The sequence below is a fragment of the Agelaius phoeniceus genome, chromosome 13, assembly GCF_051311805.1.
Source record: "Agelaius phoeniceus isolate bAgePho1 chromosome 13, bAgePho1.hap1, whole genome shotgun sequence".
Classification (NCBI taxonomy): domain Eukaryota; kingdom Metazoa; phylum Chordata; class Aves; order Passeriformes; family Icteridae; genus Agelaius; species Agelaius phoeniceus.
This window is the reverse complement of record NC_135277.1, coordinates 6,102,036-6,119,293: the sequence shown is the minus strand read 5'-3', so window position 1 is coordinate 6,119,293 and position 17,258 is coordinate 6,102,036.

The window sequence follows — 17,258 nt, the reverse complement described above, 5'->3', positions numbered from 1 at the left end:
AAATCATAACATAGATATTGGGTTTGTATTTTTTTTTTATACACCACTCCTTTTCAAAATTTAAACAATCCAATTTCATGCTAGAGAGGCTTGAAACTATGGAGATTAAAGCTTAAAGCTTTGAGAGACCCACAGGGGACAGCAGGAAAGTGGTTTGGTTTCCTCCAGAGTGTCCCCCAATGTCAGGAGGTAAAACCAGGCACATAACCACGGTCTCCAATGTAATGCTTTGTCAAACCATACATTTTCAGCTCTTTTGGTCTTTTGGTTGCTTTAGTTTTTAGGTTTCTCATGTTTATGAATGGTTCATTAGCATATATTTTCATTTCTGTGTCTTACTCTATCACCCTTAGCACCAGACAGCAGAATTTCATTTTGGGGTTCACCTTTTAACCACATCAAATGCTTTCTAGCCTTCCTCTTCTTCACTACTATTTAATCTTATTTTTCTCTGTGGAAACAGCTGAGCACCTCTGAGCTGGCAAATCTTGTCTGCAGCTCCAGGAGTTCTCATGTCCAGGTTCTGCCCTGGGTCATCTTCTCACTGTGGACACCACCAGCAGCAGGGAAAGGACTCCATGTCTTACCTGTGCCCCCCAGATGGCTGCACATCACCCATGAAGCAAGGAAATCACTGAGGAAGGAAAGGAAATCACTGAGGAAGGAAAGGAAATTACTGAGGAAGGCCTTGGACAGGGGCCTGAATGATAACCAAAAAAACCATCACCCACCCAAGAGGATGGACTTGTCTCCCTGTACTGGCAACATCAAGGAGAAAGCTCCTTTTCCAGCTGGAATAACTCCTGTTTGAGGAGCTCCTGCTCATCAAACCTACCCTGTGCATGAGCAATGCTGTCACAGGCTGGTTCCCTTCACAGCCCAGCTGCAGGCAGGTGCATTTTGCTGCTTAACATCATCCCCAAGCAAATCCACCCTTGCCCCTACAAAAAGCAAGGTCAGCGCTCACTGACCCTCCAGATGCCCTCAAGACCTCGTGCATGAGCTGAGAGCAGATGTGAAGCAACAACATGGATGGAAATATCTCCTGTTTGGTTAATGAAGGAACCTTCAGCCATCCTCAAGCCCTGAAGAGAGGAGGAACACACCCCAGGGATGGTCTGGGAGATGTCATCCTAAAGGAGAATACCAAACTCTCCAGGCTGAAGGCTGCACAGGGCAGGCACTGAATTTACTGCTCTCGTGCTCAAAAATAGAATTGAGCAGTATCTGTTGATTGTATCCAGGAGAAAAGCACAGTTTGAGCATGGATTAGGAAAAAACACTGTCCTTGAATGCCAAAAAGCAGCTGGGACCGTTGTCCCCTCTCAGAGTGCCCGGCCAGAACAAACCCACGGCTCTGCTGGAGGAACACTGCCAGCAATAAAAGTTAAGTCCCCCTGTGCTGAGATGGTGGCAGGCCATCTGACACTAATCCTGTGCCTCCAGCAAACAAAGCCTCCGAGGCACTGTGAAATATCCTCAGCCATTTGCTGGCTTGGTTGCCTGGAGAAGCCGCTCCAGAGTGGAGGGCTGGGAGGAGCACTCAGTGTTCTCCCACAGCCCAGGCAGCAGAGGTTAAAGCACATTAGAGCAGCATAATGAGCTTTTTAACCAGCGCTCTGGAAAGCCTCACGTGCCACTCTCTAGAAAGTGTTGCAATTTAGGCTGTGGAGGAAGCACAGAGCAAGGAAAATGTTGTGCTTGGACCGTCAGTCCTGTGGTGTCCTGCTGCAACTCTTCCAGATGAACTTGCTCAACTCGGCTTGTGCCTGGAACAACTTTGGGCTGGAGATTGCTGGGAAGAGGAGAAGAGCCATGCTCCATTCCTGGACTGCATATTAGTGTTCCATATGGGTGCAGAGCCAAAGCATATGGACCTCCATCTGTCAGGCAGGCCTGGTCTGGCCCCATGGATGGTTTATAATGCGCGTAGATTCATCCAGATTTGGGATTCCTCCAAAGCAAGGCGAGAGCCAATGACTCAAATATTGTGCAAAGCCATTGAAACTGATGGCACTAAACAACAATCATTTGTCTCCTGTTTGATTTTACTTGCTGTAAAATAATGAATTAGTTACGGGGGTGGGTGAGTATTGTGCTGCAGATGGAAGCTTTGAAGGAAACATGGCTAAAAGAAAACAAAACAAGAATCATCCTAGTAACTCTGTATCAGCTTCCTCCTGTGTATTATTCCCCAGAAAGTAAGCTGTGTCCTTCACCTTCAATAACATGGCATTTATGCTCCATCTGTGATCAGATTTAAAGATGTTTGCAGGCATAATTCAGGCAACTTTCAATGACAAATTCAAGGAAGCTGGAGAAAGAACTCTTGAAGTTCTTCCACGACTAAAACAACTCTAGGGAAAATGAACTTTGCTCCTACAAGCTCTTTATTAACCACAAGCTCCAGACTTGGATGTTTTCTTTTCTTTTAAAACAAATAATTAGCCCCAAAAGACTCCAAGTCTTAGCATGCTGTGCTGTTTCTTGCACTGAGAAGCCAGTGTGTGGTGGGACTGGTCCTGACCTCGCTGAAATCAGGAGGCACTGCAGCCCAGCAGCACCACAGCTTCATCCTTCTTCAGGTCACATTTCTGCTTTGAAAGATGGGCCTCAGAGGCTGAATTTCAGGCACCATGCTGGAAACATTTCTGCTGAATTTTCCTGCAGAGCTGTGTGGGACACATGATTAAAGCCATGGGATGACCGCCAAGGAGATGGGCTATTGTGGCAGCCCCTGGGAGAGCTCATTGCAGAAAAAAAAACCCCTCTCTCTACTAAATTAATTAATTGCCATGCATGTTAGCTCTGGGGTTTGGGGAAATTACCATGGCCTGATTTCCTTCAGCACTTTTATTCCTGGCTGGAGACCAGAGGAGTTGTTGAGGTTGCTGACTTAAGACACCATAACAAATGGCTGGAAATGACCGGGCAGGAGCTGTGATTTGTAACCTGTGCGTCTCACCTGCCTCCAGCACGGCTTTCACGGCTCCTTTTTGGGCATTTTATGGAAGGGGCAGATTTACAAGCATGCCAGCCTCCTCCTGGGCTTCCCAGGAGGGACCAGGAGGGCACAAATTTCTTGGCTGAAACCCATCCGAGAAGCCAGGCAGCTCTGAACATTCTGTGGTTTATTTTTGGAAGAAGCAATTTTGGTAATTGCATGCGTTAAATGAAAGGCAATTAGGGATGGAGGGAAGGTGTTGCATGTGTGTTGGAGCAGGAGCCAGTTCCAAGCCACAGGGCCTGTTAAAAACGTGGACCCCTGAATGTGCCACAGGCCAAAGGGGACAGGGAGGGGTGTGTGGGTATTTTTGGGTGTTTAATGTGAAACAGGGCATGGAAACACTCACATCTGTGATGTGTCTTTTATGGCCTTCCCAAGGTTTTAATTAAAAAGGCAATAAAAGCACGACAAGCAGAAACCAGGATGTTTTAACAATCAGCTGTTATAAATTGTTTTGTAGGAGGGGAAAGAAAATCAAAGAACGATTGTTGGCGTAAAGGAGTTCAGGACACTGAGTTCACGCGGAGAGATGAATCCTCTGGGAAAGGTTTTGCTGTCAGGAAGCACGTGCTGCACAGGCAGGAAAGTGCAGGGGGGCTGTCATGCTGCTGTGGGGCTCTGCCAGCTGGCTGTGCCCCCATCAGGTACATCAGTCTGCCAGAAACATGGCACATGCCAGAGCATTGGGAGCAGGCTCACATGCCAGGAGGTGGGATGAGGAGGATGTTGGATTTGGGCTGGGATGATCTTTGGATGGCTCTGAGGAGTTTCAGCTGTAATTCCTGAGATTGCAGAGCACGATGCATTTTGTGCTTGGTGACAGGCACACTAAAATCATTTTGTGCAGCACCTGTTGCCTCTGACAGAGGTGACAGCAGGGAAACACTGGAACAGGATGGAAGGGAGTTAATGAGGCCCAGAGAGGGAGCTGCAGGCCATGCAGGCATCATCTCTGGCTGGTTTTGAGGATTGTGAGGCTTTGGGTTTGTCCATGGCCTTGGATAGGATCAGGGGCTGGCTGCCTACTGCTGGGGTGCCCATCCAGATGGAGATGAATCCATCTGGATATGCCTGTGAGCTGGCCCCCTTCCTCCTGTCTCTGTGCTCACATTTTCAGTGGAGAAAGGGACCCTGGGCCAGCCCCCACAGCACTCCTGGGCTCCTTCTCCATCTCTTCCATGACCCTGATGCCTTCAGACAGTTTTCTCTGTGTATGTTACTTTGGTTTTTTGCAAGAAGAAGCCTGCCTGTGCCCCCAGCTGGTCCTTGCTGCTCCCACACAAGCATTCTGGATGGGTTTTCTCTCTGCCTTCCAGAATTCAATGAAAGTGCCCAACAGCCATGGCTCCCAGCAGCCCCCAAGGACCACAGTTCCCTGAGTTTCTAGTTTAAATGGAGATTTGCTTCTAAGATTTAACGAGGATCTCTGTGAAAACAGCGTCCCAAGGAGGAAACAACAACTGAAAAAAAAAAAAAGGAAGCCCATTGAATACCCATCCAATTAATTCTTCCAACTGATCCTCATTAAACACCCATTCCTGACATTTGACAGAGTGGTTTAGATTAGAGCAGTGAAAAATCCCCTTGAAAAGGCAGACTGACATTTTGCAGAGGAGTGTTTTCATAGTAATACTAATGGCTTCAAACCCCCAGCTTATAACCTGACATGAAAAAAAAAAAAAAAAAAAAAAAACAACCCAAAACCAAAAAAACCCCAAAACAATCCATTTGGCTTGGCAAAGGGGTAAGGAGCAGCCTGGCTGGCTGGCAGGGAAATTCCTGGTGACCAAAGTCCTGGCTGTAGTGAATTCAGACAACCCGTGGCATTGGCTCTCCATGTGCAGGGCCCTCAAAAGGCAGCATTTAATAAGATACAGAAGCTGGGGTTTTTTGGCTGAGCTGAATATGAAATCGCCATGGCAACCTTTCTTCCAAGGTGATCTGAGTCAGGTAGCAACAGCAGGGATGAGTTAAAGGTCATCTCTGCAGAGGAAGATGGGCACTGATAAAGCACTTTAACAAGTCCCAGGGGAGGTGGCATTTAAAAGCCACTCAAAGGGCTCAGCCAGATCCACGAGGGGAGAGAAACCCAAGAGCAGCAGTGATTGGAAAGCTCCTGGCTGAGCAGGCAGCTGCATCAGCAGCGCTCAGAGGGCACTCCCAGGAGGGCCCTGGAGCCATGAGGTGTCCAGCCTCAGGTGCCCAGGACCTGGAGAAGGCCTTGTTGGGCTTGTTTAGCAGCTGGGCAGGATCTGGGCAAAACCTTTGCAAGAAAAGCTCCTGTTCTGGAGTGAAAGCAGCAACTCCGTGTAAGGGATGAGACCTCACCCCCCAGCAGAGAAATAATAAGTTCAAAAATCATCTAAGGCTAATTGCAAACTGATTTTCACCGGGACTTAAGCTTCCAAAATGCCTGAGGGCCTTTGAGAAATATCCTCTCCCACCTCAGAGGAAGGGCTCAGTGTGACTTGTGACAATGAGCCAATGCTGTTATCCTCACTCCACAGAGAGGGAAAACAGAGGCATGGAGGAGGGTGCTGTCATCTCCACAGCCAAATCCAGGCATTTAAAAATGCAGCTTGGAGTCCAGTGATAGCAGCTGCTCTGTAGTTTGGCCAAGTGCTGGCACACGGCATTTTGGGCATTACAGGGTTGGGGTGGCTTGGTTTGAGTGACCCAACACAGATCAGGCAGCAAGGGAATGCTTTTGGAGTAATATCTGTGGGAATCTTCCTGTATGCCATCTATTTTTAATTTTACTGTGTTTTTTTTTTTTTTTTCTCGTTCTCAGGGTCTCTTTTCAAGTTTTCCCCCTGTAACCCTGAAGGCTATAAACTCACAGCTTTCATTGCATTAATGAAAGCTGAGCATCCCAAATAATCTCAGGTTCAAGAGCTGTGACTTCAAAAACCCCCACAGATAGCATGCCCTGTGGGGAAAAAAAAGAGAAAAAAATAATAAAAAAAAAAAAAGGTAAAAAAAGTAGTTGAAGCTCACGGCACCCTTTCCCTTATTCTTTTACCTGGAGCTCACATCCCACTCTCACCCAGAGCTTATTTTCATCTCCTGCAAGGCTGCAGCTCCTGGGTCAGGACTTTCACTGTTTGAAGCCAGGGGCTGAGGCTGATGGCTGGGAGAGAAACCAGAGGTTCAGGAGATCTTAAGAGCTTGTTCTTGCTGCTGTGCTGGTGGGAGCCTGGCAGCCAGAGCTTCCCACACAGTTTTAAGCAAGACCCAAGTGGGAACTTCTGCCCCACCCTGCCCTGTGGTCTCTAAGCTGGATGCTCACATTGCAAACTCTGCTGCACTGGATCTGTCCAAATCAACTTGCAGGAAAAATGCCTCTCTAGCTTTGTTTTGGAAGGAGAAGGTGAGGACAAGGTGGATCTGAAGTGAAGCCCAAAGAAAGGGCACAGTGGGACCGTGGTCTGCAGAACACGTGGAGGCTCCAGCCCTGTCCAGATGCCAGGAGTTTGTTGGCTCCTGTTGAAATTTCTGCTTCTCTGACCAAAGCCACATGCTCACTGCTGGCCCCAGCCTTCCTGGCTGCCAACCCATCTGAACACAGAGTTACACAAGTGCTTTGTGCCCTTCCTCTGCTCTGAAATGGGGACAGAATGAACCATTCTGCTCTGCTCCCAAGGAGGGTCAGCCTGCACCTTGCTCAGCCTTTGGAGTTGCCATGCACTTGTCATCAGAGCTGCTCTAATTTGAACTAATGACTGGGGAGCTCAGTGCTGATCACAGGGCACTGCCAGGCTCTGGCTGCCAGCACACAAAAATCCAACTGCCCCCGCAAAGCCTGCTAGGATAACAGCTCACAGCAGTGCCAAAATGGACTTCAGCCGTTTATTTTGACAGCTGTAGTTTTAATTATTCATGGTTAGGTTTTACAGTGTGCTGGTAAAAGGACCACGAGGCATTTCATAAAGAAAACAAAACAAACAAAAAAAAATTTAAAAAAGAGCCTTTTAGACCTTGTCTCAAGGCTGTGATAAACCAGGAGGGAGAAATGGGGAAAGGCTGTGCCAAAGAAAGGATTAAGACTGGGAATCTTCCACAGGCCACAAGGAAGAGCTATTTCTCTGTGGACACCTCAGTAATTACCATAAACTGAGTGAGTGGGCAGTGCAAAACTTTGAGACAGGGCACAAATTTGCATTTTTTTAGAGCACAGACTTGTTGCAGGAGGCAGGGGACCTCATACAAGCAGGAAAATCCGTGTATCCCATCCTTTTAACAATTTCATCCCATCCATCAGGCAGAAGAGCATTTCCACTGCAGCATCTCAGCATTTGCCTTTTTGGGGAATGGAGACAAAAGGGACACATTTCAAAGATGAGAAAGTGACACAAATACACATAAGGCAGGGGGAATTTGGAATGGCCAAAAAGGTTCCAGCCTGTCCAACATCCACCCACATGTAGAAGAAAAGCCCCACTGGCATCAGAGTTTGGATCAAACATGCCCTGGGTTCTCCTCTCCTGCTCTGTGGGGCTGTGGGCTCCACAAGACATCTCACAGGTTGGATAAACATGCCTGAAATCTGCAGCTTGGGTCATCTTGATTTTTTTTCCCCACTCAAGAACATCTGCAAAAAATCATATCATTCCCATAGAAAACTCCAGGCACGCAGAACTGAAAATTTCATCAGAGGTATATTTAATGGGAATTATCTCCCTGGTGGTGCTGGGCAGCCCTTAAAATGTGTGAACTTGAGGATATAATTTAGTATCTGCTGCAGCTCTTGATTTTCCAAAGGGAGAGAGAAACAGTAGCCCACCTTGTTAAAGCTCTTGGAGACAGATTGTCGAACATTAAATAAAAGCTCCCTGTTACCATTGAACAAGGGAGTATTTGAGGTCCTGCTGCTCTCCTGTGAGGCTGAATTTGCACCAAAACTGGTGCTTGATGGATGTGAGCCCGTGGCAGAGGCTGTCCCAGAGATCTGCAATCACCACTTCAAGTGCTGGTCTGAGGGGACCCATCACTTCAGAGGTGATTTTAAAGGGGAGCATGAAATGAGCTGAGACTTTACACCTGCACATCAAGAGGAGATAGATGTAAAAAATAAATGGGTTTCTCAGGCAGGGGGTCAGGCTAAGCACCTGCAGGTTCTGTTTGCTTGGGTGTGTTCCTGACACGGCAGCCGGACTCGATTTTTGCCCATGTTAAGAATAAAAGCAAGTTAGGACACCTGGAACTTTGGGATGGGGCTCAGGGAAACCCTTGCTCTGGGTTTTCTGCCATGGTTCTCCTCACATGAGGAGCAGGACATGGTAAGGGCAGAAATGAGGGATGTGGGACTCCAGGGGCTCTCCAAAATGCAGTTTATTCCCTCCAATACATTGCAGCAGTCCAGGGTGGTGGGTGACAGAGCTGTGCCCACAGCTGTCAGCTCCAGCTGCAGGCAGGCCTGGACACCCTTTGGTTTTGGTTACAGTGCATTCTATACTTTTCTTTGCTGAGCACCTTAATACAGTAGAACCAATCTATACCTTAACTATTACCTATTGACTATCATAATTACCATCATTACCATATTCATGTTACCATTCTCCAATCACTAAAAGTTAGTGCATTACAGTTTAAGCTAGAAGATGTTTCTCAGTTTTCTTGCAGTGGAAAATTCTGAGACCTTTTTTCTACTTGCAACTTTGCTGCCTTGTTTGCCTGTGCTATCTTCTTGCTTGGTAAAAACATCTTCATGTTTGGGGTGGGTTTATCCTTTGTTCTAAGCCATAAAAACCCTTTCTAACTCGCACACCCTTTGCCTCCTTGGTTATCCAGTAAGACTGGCTCAGCAACTCTTTTCTTCTATATCAAAACTTGCTTCCATCTCTATTCTTCCATCAGACTCTACATTCAAAAATCTTTCTGCCAAGCACACAAACCTGTGAGAGACTTTCTTGCCAAACTTTCACCCTTCCCAACAGGACGTGGCTGTGCCATCCCCACGAGCTGGTTCAGCCATCCCTGAGCAGTGAGTGCTCATCTCTGCTGCCCTCCACCTCCATGGCCCTCTCCATCAGCCTCAAGTCCCACCAGGTCGTTTCCATGGTCATATCAAATGGATACAGATGACTGCAGAATATGCAGGGCAGAAGAGACTCAGCTCAGCTCTCAGCAGAGCGTTCTGCAAAGAGGATTAGCAGCTGTGGGGGATGATTATTATCATTAATGATGTCAGAAAGGAGGCAAGCAGAGAATTCAGTCTTTAGTATTTTGACAGAAGCCACGGGGTCTGGATTTGCAGTCAAATTCTGCAAAATGTTCTGCACCAAAGGCTTAAAAAACAAGTTAAATGTTTATTATGCTAATAATTCTTCAGTTAACATCAAGCTAGGTGAGCAGGGGATCTAACACTTGATCCCCTGCTAAGGCTGTGGCCATTGCAAATGCTGAAAAGCCCCTGTGAGACTACACAGGATGCACAGAGGCAGCAGCTCAAGCTGCTGGGGCCTCAGGAAGGGCTGCTGATTGCCCAAATCTGCCAGCACACACTGTTTGTGCCCTGGCTCCTGACCTCCACACACACAGCCTGAAATCCAGCATGCTCCTGCTCTCCAGCATCAAACACAGCCCAGGAGGATGCATTTGCAGCAGGCAGGATAGCTCTGGCTCTCGTGTGATGCCCTTACAATGTGAGCACACCTCTTCAGAAGGCTGTGATCCTCCTCTGAGCCTCACATGCCTTCAAAGAGGGATTTTTTTTTTCTGCAGCTCCAGCTCCTGAGTCTGAGTCCGTGCTCATTTTTCACTTCCTAACCCCAAACCAGAAGACCTGGCAGGTGACAGGGTGTGCAGAGAAGTGTGTAAATAGCTGCCCACTGAGATGATCAAGTTAATTAGGAGACAACATAATATAAAACACAATAAAGGACTAATGAATGAACAAACAAGCCTCATTTGGGATCTTTTCAAACCCTTTCAAGCTTTGACTATTGGATGCTTGAGAGCCTGAGGAGAGGCAGCACCAGCACTGATTGTAGAATCCCAGAATCACAGGATGGGTTGGATTGGGAAGGACCTTAAAGATCATCTCATTCCAACCCCTGCCATGGGCAGGGACACCTTCCCCTACTCCAGATTGCTCAGAGCCCCATCCAACCTGCCCTGGACAACCCTGTGCCAGGGCCTCAGCAGCCTCACAATAAAGAATTTGTTCCTAATATCTAATCTATAGCTCCCCTCCTAAAGTTTAAAACTGTTCTCCATTGTCCTATCACTATCTGCTTCTGTAAAAGTCTTGCTGTGTTTTGGAAGCCCCTGTTAGGTATGGAAGGTCACAATGAGGTCTCCACAGAGCCTTCTCTTCTCCAAGCTGAACAACCCCAGCTCTCCCAGCCTGTATTTGTAGGAGAGTTGCTCCAACCCTCAGATCATCTTTGTGCACCCAAAAACGTCCTGCCTTGGTTGCCACTGGCAGCACTCCTGTTCTCTTCACTGGAGGCAAGTTGTTCATCCAGGTTTCTTCTTTCTTCACACAGGTGAGGGAAAACAAACCTGTCAGGTGCTTTTTGTGCATAAGGGAATTCTTTGTGTGCTTCACCTGTCTTTTACAAAAGTGCTGCTTTCACTGATCCTTTCAGACCTCGTCACCATCCATCACATCACCCAGGACACCCAGGAAATGTGAGTCATACTCACTGGATCTTGTGCACAGAGAGCAAGGAAAATGCCTGGTACTTCCTCTAAGTTTGGGAGGATATTTAAAATGGCCCTAGATTATTATTAGCAATTCCTTCCACAAGCTAAAGATGAAAGACAAAAGAATCTGAAGGAGGAGGAATGGCATGAGAAAAGAGGGAAAGAAGAAGCAGCAGCATCCTTGTATGCTGTGGAGACAAGGAATGGGTAAAAAACCATCATTGCTGGTGCCTACATGCCCTGGGGAAGGCTTGTGATAGCTCACAGCAGCCACCAGGTCACCTAGCTGTGCTTGGGGGCCTTTCAGTGACACAAAAACATCTGAAAGGGCAATGATGCTCGCCCTGGGAATGCCTCCAAATCCTGGACAGCCTGGCATCAAGGACACAGCACAGCTTGAACAGCTGGGGGAACAGAAATAGCCCAAATTCTCTCCTGAACTGTTTATTTCAAGACTGAGGTGCTTTGCACAAATCACTATCGATGCTCCTCTTCTCTTCCTGCCTCCCAAAGCAGCTTCCTGAGGCTGCCCAGGGAGAGCCAAGGCTGGCACTGGTTCCAGGCTGGTTTTGGCTGATGGAAAACAGGGCAGGCTTGGTTCGAGCCCAGCACACTTGGTGCAGCACTGATTCCAACCCTGAGGGGCTGGCTCGGACCAGTGCAGCCTCCCAGAGCCTCCCCAGAGCCACACAGCCCTGCTGCCCTTCCACCATGCCCTGTGCATGTCTGCATCCCCTGCTGCCCTTCCACCATGCCCTGTGCATGTCTGCATCCCCTGCTGCCCTTCCACCATGCCCTGTGCATGTCTGCATCCCCTGCTGCCCTTCCACCATGCCCTGTGCATGTCTGCATCCCCCTGCTGCCCTTCCACCATGCCCTGTGCATGTCTGCATCCCCTGCTGCCCTTCCACCATGCCCTGTGCATGTCTGCATCCCCTGCTGCCCTTCCACCATGCCCTGTGCATGTCTGCATCCCCTGCTGCCCTTCCCCAGCCCTTCCATCACACCCTGTGCATGTTTGCATCCCCCTGCTGCCCTTCCCCAGCCCTTCCACCATGCCCTGTGCATGTCTGCATCCCCCTGCTGCCCTTCCCCAGCCCTTCCACCATGCCCTGTGCATGTCTGCATCCCCCTGCTGCCTTTCCCCAGCTCTTCCATCACTCCCTGTGCATATTTGCATCCCATATTTCATGCACAAATGTAGGTCATTGCTAAGACCATGTCTCAGCACACTGTGGAATCTCAGCTTTTCTCACCTCCCATGGCCCCGGGCTGCTGCCACACTGAGCTCTTCCTTCTCAGAGCCCCTGCTCCCCAGCCAGGGCCAGGAAATCTGCTGGCAGCAGCAATGGCAGATGCCCTGTGACAGGGTGAAAAGAGGGTGAGGTGTGACAAACCCCAGCTTCTCACCTGAATATCTTCAGTGCAACCACCCATCCACCACCCCCACTGCCACGGAGACCCCTCCCAGGTGTGCCTCCCCTCTGTGCACTGGGGTGAAAGGAAAATCAGTTTGTTTTGCACACTCAAGGCACTGAATTCTTGCAAGCAGGGGGGGAAGCTCCACATTTGTGCTGGTGGCAGCAGGAGCAGGGTCCGTCCTTCTGGCTTTTTACCGTTGGGTGGGCAAAGTCAAAGAACCGAAACAACACGTCCATGTACTGAGAACAAAATAAGAATAAGGGAGCTGGCAGCACAGGAAATGCACCTTTGTGCCATCTCAGCAGAGGCACAGCTGACCCAGCTGCATCTCTGGCAGGAACCCTTCCTCCCGTGGTCAGTATGTGCTGCACCAAAGGCCAATGCAGGCTGAGTGACACCAAGCTGTGACATCCTCTGCGTGCTTGGAGGTGCCACAGCACATCTCCAGGGACCCAGTGATGAGAGCCAGCCAGTGGAGTGTGATGGGGAGAGAGCTGGAGCCATTGAGCCAGATGATTCAATGTGCTGGCCGTGTTACACATGGGGCTGAGCTGACCTCCTCAACAGCAGCAATTCCAGATTCTTCCCCCAGTGCTTCAAGCCAGGCTGTTTCCCTGCACCTTCTGCCTCCATCCCAGCAAGGCTTCTAAGCCAGCAGAGTTATTACTGTTAAATAAAAGTAGCTCCAAACAAGGGCTGCTGGTGTCTGACCTAGCAGTTCATGGTTTTTTGGAGGGTCACAGACGTGGTGTACAAAAGCTCAGTGCAGCACTGACACCACTGCCTAACCCCACACCTGCTGAACAATCCATATTTGTGAGCTCCATGAACATTTTCTCTGTTTGCACACATCTTTATTAGCCCTTAATAGGCTGAAATAAAGCATTTTCAGGTCCTGCACAAAACCAAAATGCCAATGGAAGCCTAAAATTCCACATTCCTCATGCCCTTCCTCAGATTTCACCTTTTTAGACAGCACATCAAAACAGGAACATAATGGAGCTGCTATTACTGCTAATGCTTTTCCCATTATTCGAGGTGCAGGGAACAATTAGGTGGCATTAATGAAATGTTGCTACACTCAGATCTGCCAAGCTGCAGCTCCATTCACCTTCTCCCTTCCCCTTCTGCTCTTCCCCAGCTGCTCCCCATCAGAGGGCGAGGCACAGCCAGCTTGCCCTGCTTCCTCTGAAAATCCCATCAAAGAGAACTCCAAAGGCTCCGAGTTCCTTTCAGAAAAACAAAAGGAAGCGAGGAAGCATTGCCTTTCCGAGGCTTCTGCCCCAGAGCAGCAGCAGCAGCACCTTGATGCCTGCAGCCCAGGGCACATTGCACAGCAGCTGCCCATGGCAGGAGCAGCCTGCTCTGCTGGTGAAGAGCCTGGCAGGTCTCCTCAGTTCTCCTTCCCAGCTTTTGTGAGCCAGACTCATTAATCACCTCTCCCTTACCAGGAGAGACCTCAGTGCACACTCCCTGCTCGCCAGCTTTGGAGTGAAAACAGGCAGATGGGGCTCCCGGGTTTGACCTGAGCTTGTGGGAGCTTTAGGCTCTGCAGCCCTGTGTGCACGGTGGTGATGCCCCAGCTGACTTGTGAGGTCCTGGTGAAGGGCTGGAGCTCTGAGAGGTCTTTCCTGTGGCTCAGGATGCCCAGGCTGGCACGGGCTGCAAGCCCAGCCTGATGGAAAGCCAGCCAGCCAGCCAGGCAGTGATTCCAAGGCCAGCCACAGAGTTAAACAGCTGAATAACCCTGCCCTGGCACTGGGGAAGGGAGTGTCACTGACTTTATGGCTGGAAGGAGCCAGGAGAAAGCATCTTGGAGGGGTAAGAAAAGCTCACAGCACCACTGAAGCTGTTGGAGGATTTTGTACTGTGAAGTTCTGCATGCAGGAGCTCCTAAAATGGCATTTCCCCAGAAGCACAGCCATGGTGCCACAGGCCAAGCACTGGGGCAGCCTCAGCACCCTTGCACTTAAAGGGATGTGATTTGGGGAATCTGAATAAGAAACTTTCAGCCCGATTTCTACACAAGCTGCCAGCTCTGTTTGGATCTTCACCAGACTTCCTCCTCCACCTGGGCCCCATGGAAAGGGATGGGGTGAGATCAGCAGCTTTAGAGAGGACAGAACTTGGCAGGTGTTTGGTTGCTTGATGAGACTGAAGAAAAGAAGGGTCAGGACCAGAAAATGATAAAGGGCACAAGTGGAGCAATCACTGCACGTGGTACAAGGTGGTTGGGAAGTGTTTTGTTAGCTACAGGCTCATGGAGATCAGCAGAGCTCCACACCTGACCAGAGAGATCTCCAGAGGCCTCCTCAAGACAGGTAAGGTAGGAAAAGTAGCTCAGAGGATTTGTTCTGAGCACACAGAGGTGTTTTGGTTTAAAGTGAAATAATGCTGGTGTCAGAAACTACATTTGTACATCTGCTTGTTTGCTCCTGGCACCCCTCTCCAAGTGGTTTGATAATGCTCAGGGTGGAGAGGGGATGCCTGAGACATCCAGATTTGAGCCTGGAAAAGGGTGAGGGATCTGTGACTTCCTTCCAGCAGCAGTGAGGTGATTGGTCCCCTGTACCTGATCTTCAGGCTTGAACCCACCCAGGTGGACATGAGGACTCTTCAAAATCCTGACGCTTAAAATGCCTGGAGCTGGCCAAGGGTAGTGATGCCAGCTTGGGGAGTGAGCACTGGCTGTATTGAGCCTGTGCTCTCACAAGACTGAAGGGTTGTGCTGTGTTCAAGTGGGTTTAGAGCAAACAGAGCAGGGATTGATACATCTGGAGTGCTGTGTTCTGCATTTGACACCGAGCGTGCACCTCGTGTGCGTGTACTCATCCTCCAAACAGGCTCCTGCCTCTTTGCTCTCACACTAATGAGATATTCTCACTCATTTCTTTGTTATGCCAGCCCTAATTTCCAGCTCTTTGACACAGCAACCATTTTTCTCTAAAAGGCTGAGATCACATGGCAGGATTATAAATTTACTCCTGAAATGCACCATTAATAAATAATAAAGTGTTTATAAATATGCAAAATAGATTATTAGTCAATTCTATAAAATCTTGGCTACAGGAGCATAAAAGTGTGCCCTGCAGCTTGTATATCTATTATAAAAAAAAGAGGAAGAACTAAAAAGAAATTCAGATTCCCTTTTTAACTTCCAAGCAGTAAATGCTGAATAACTTATTTCTGATAATGATTATGTTAAAAGCAAATCATTTGTTTCCTTGAAGAGCAATGAACAATGCACTGCAAATATGTGATTTTAAAAATATTATGTACAAGCAGAGGGACAGAGTATGTCCTCCATTTGAGCAGCTCATTAAATAGAAGCTCCTCAGTGAGAGCACCCTGAGCAGGACCACTCTTTTATTTAAGCTTAGCAAGCTTCAGGAGTGCTAAGAGCATCTAAATCTGCCCATGGAGTCAGACATGGGAAAGTTCCTGAGGATCTCAGCATTGCTCTGGGTAACCCCTGCCCTTCTAGCAGCACCCATCCTCATCAGGAGGTTGTTGCAGCAATGTTTTGCCTCGTTAGTCCAAAATAAAGAGATTTATTTCTCCTTTGCCACAGCTTTATCCACAAGGGTGTTGTTAATCTGCAACACACAGAGGCTGGAGGTGGGAGTCAGGAAACTGGGAATTTGGTGGCAGAAATACCATGGGAAGCTGGATGGCAAAAGGGGCAGGAGGGGAAGAAGAGCAGGGACCACTGCATTCACTGCTGAGCTCTGAAAGCATTGCTGCACCATCAGCAGGAGGAACTGCTCTGACCCAAAAAAGGTTACACACAGAAAAGGAAACAGGAGACATTGCCTAAACAGACTGGTTTGGCTTTTTTCTGTTTACCTGAGAATCATCTCAGTGCCACTGGGATCTGTGCTGAGTCCTTATGCAAGGAGATGGAGAGAGCCAGGTAATTTCAGACACTGTCCAAAAGGCAGTACTGAGACAGCTCTGCTGACAGCCAGGCAAAAATGAAGTGGGGAAATGTCAAATGTTCTTGACCTGAGCTTAAACTTTTATGAATTGAGGGCAGAGGGAGAGAAATGTGTCTGTAAAGAAGAGCTTCTCTTCAGATAAATATGTTTGTATCAAGGCACAGGCAGCCTGGAAATCCATGGAGGGGAAACATCGGGGGGAGGCAAAGGATTTGGAAGTGATGCTTCAAGGAATTGATGACAAAGAGTTTATTTTTGCTCATCAGCAGTGCAGTGGCTATTCTGGGCTGGCATCAGAGCTGAGGAGGACCAGCTACATCAACACAGGCCCTTTTAACAGACTTATTCCCTGGCAAGAAATGCACATCTGAAACTCACAGCTGAGGATTCAGTGGAGGGGAGGCTGGCTTCTGTGATCCCATAGCCCAAGGAAAGTCTCTAAGTCTCTTTCCAATCTGGATGTAAGAGGGAATTGTGCCACAGTTATTTCACTGGCATTTAGACTTGGCAGAGGAGCCCCCTAGGGATGTTCTGTGCTGCTCAGCACAGGTCAGAGAAGATGTTTAAATTGGTTTATTTGGCTTTTGGAATTGGTAAAGGTCCTGGGCAGGTAACTAGTGCTAGACTGTTGATAAAACAGAATAACAACATGTACATTGAATTAAATTATCTCCAAAGAGCCACTGCAAGAAGCTCAGAGGAGTTAGGCTGAGCTTTAAGCAGGTGATGTGTTACCCTTCACAGAAAAGCCTTAAAATAAATTGTCCTGGCTGAGGTGCTGCAGTGGGTCACCTAATCCTTATCCCTCCTCATCCTTCAAACAACAGTCCCCATCTGCACAGGACAGAGCTGAAACCCTGGCCAGGGGAGTCCCTGTCCTTGCTTCACACTCAGATCAGTGGGTTCCCTCCACCACTGGGCACACAGACAACAACCAGGAGAGTGTTCCCAAGCCAGGGCTGGCAGCCTTTGAAGGCTGGCAATTAGGATTGTAACACCTTCCAGGATAGAGATTAAAGATGCTGGTGGAAGCTTTGGAGCAGCTGCTCAAGCTCCTCAGGACCTGCCTTCTCCTTCCTTGTCCATCTGCAGCCTAAATGGGTTCTCCCCATGGAATTGGAGGGAGCTGGGCTCCCCTGTGCTGCTGGTCCCCCAGCATGGAGACAAGTGAGGGAACAAGGTGGCTGGAGACAGCAGCATGAGGGGACAGAGAAGCCTAGAAACCAGCTTTATGCCTCCTG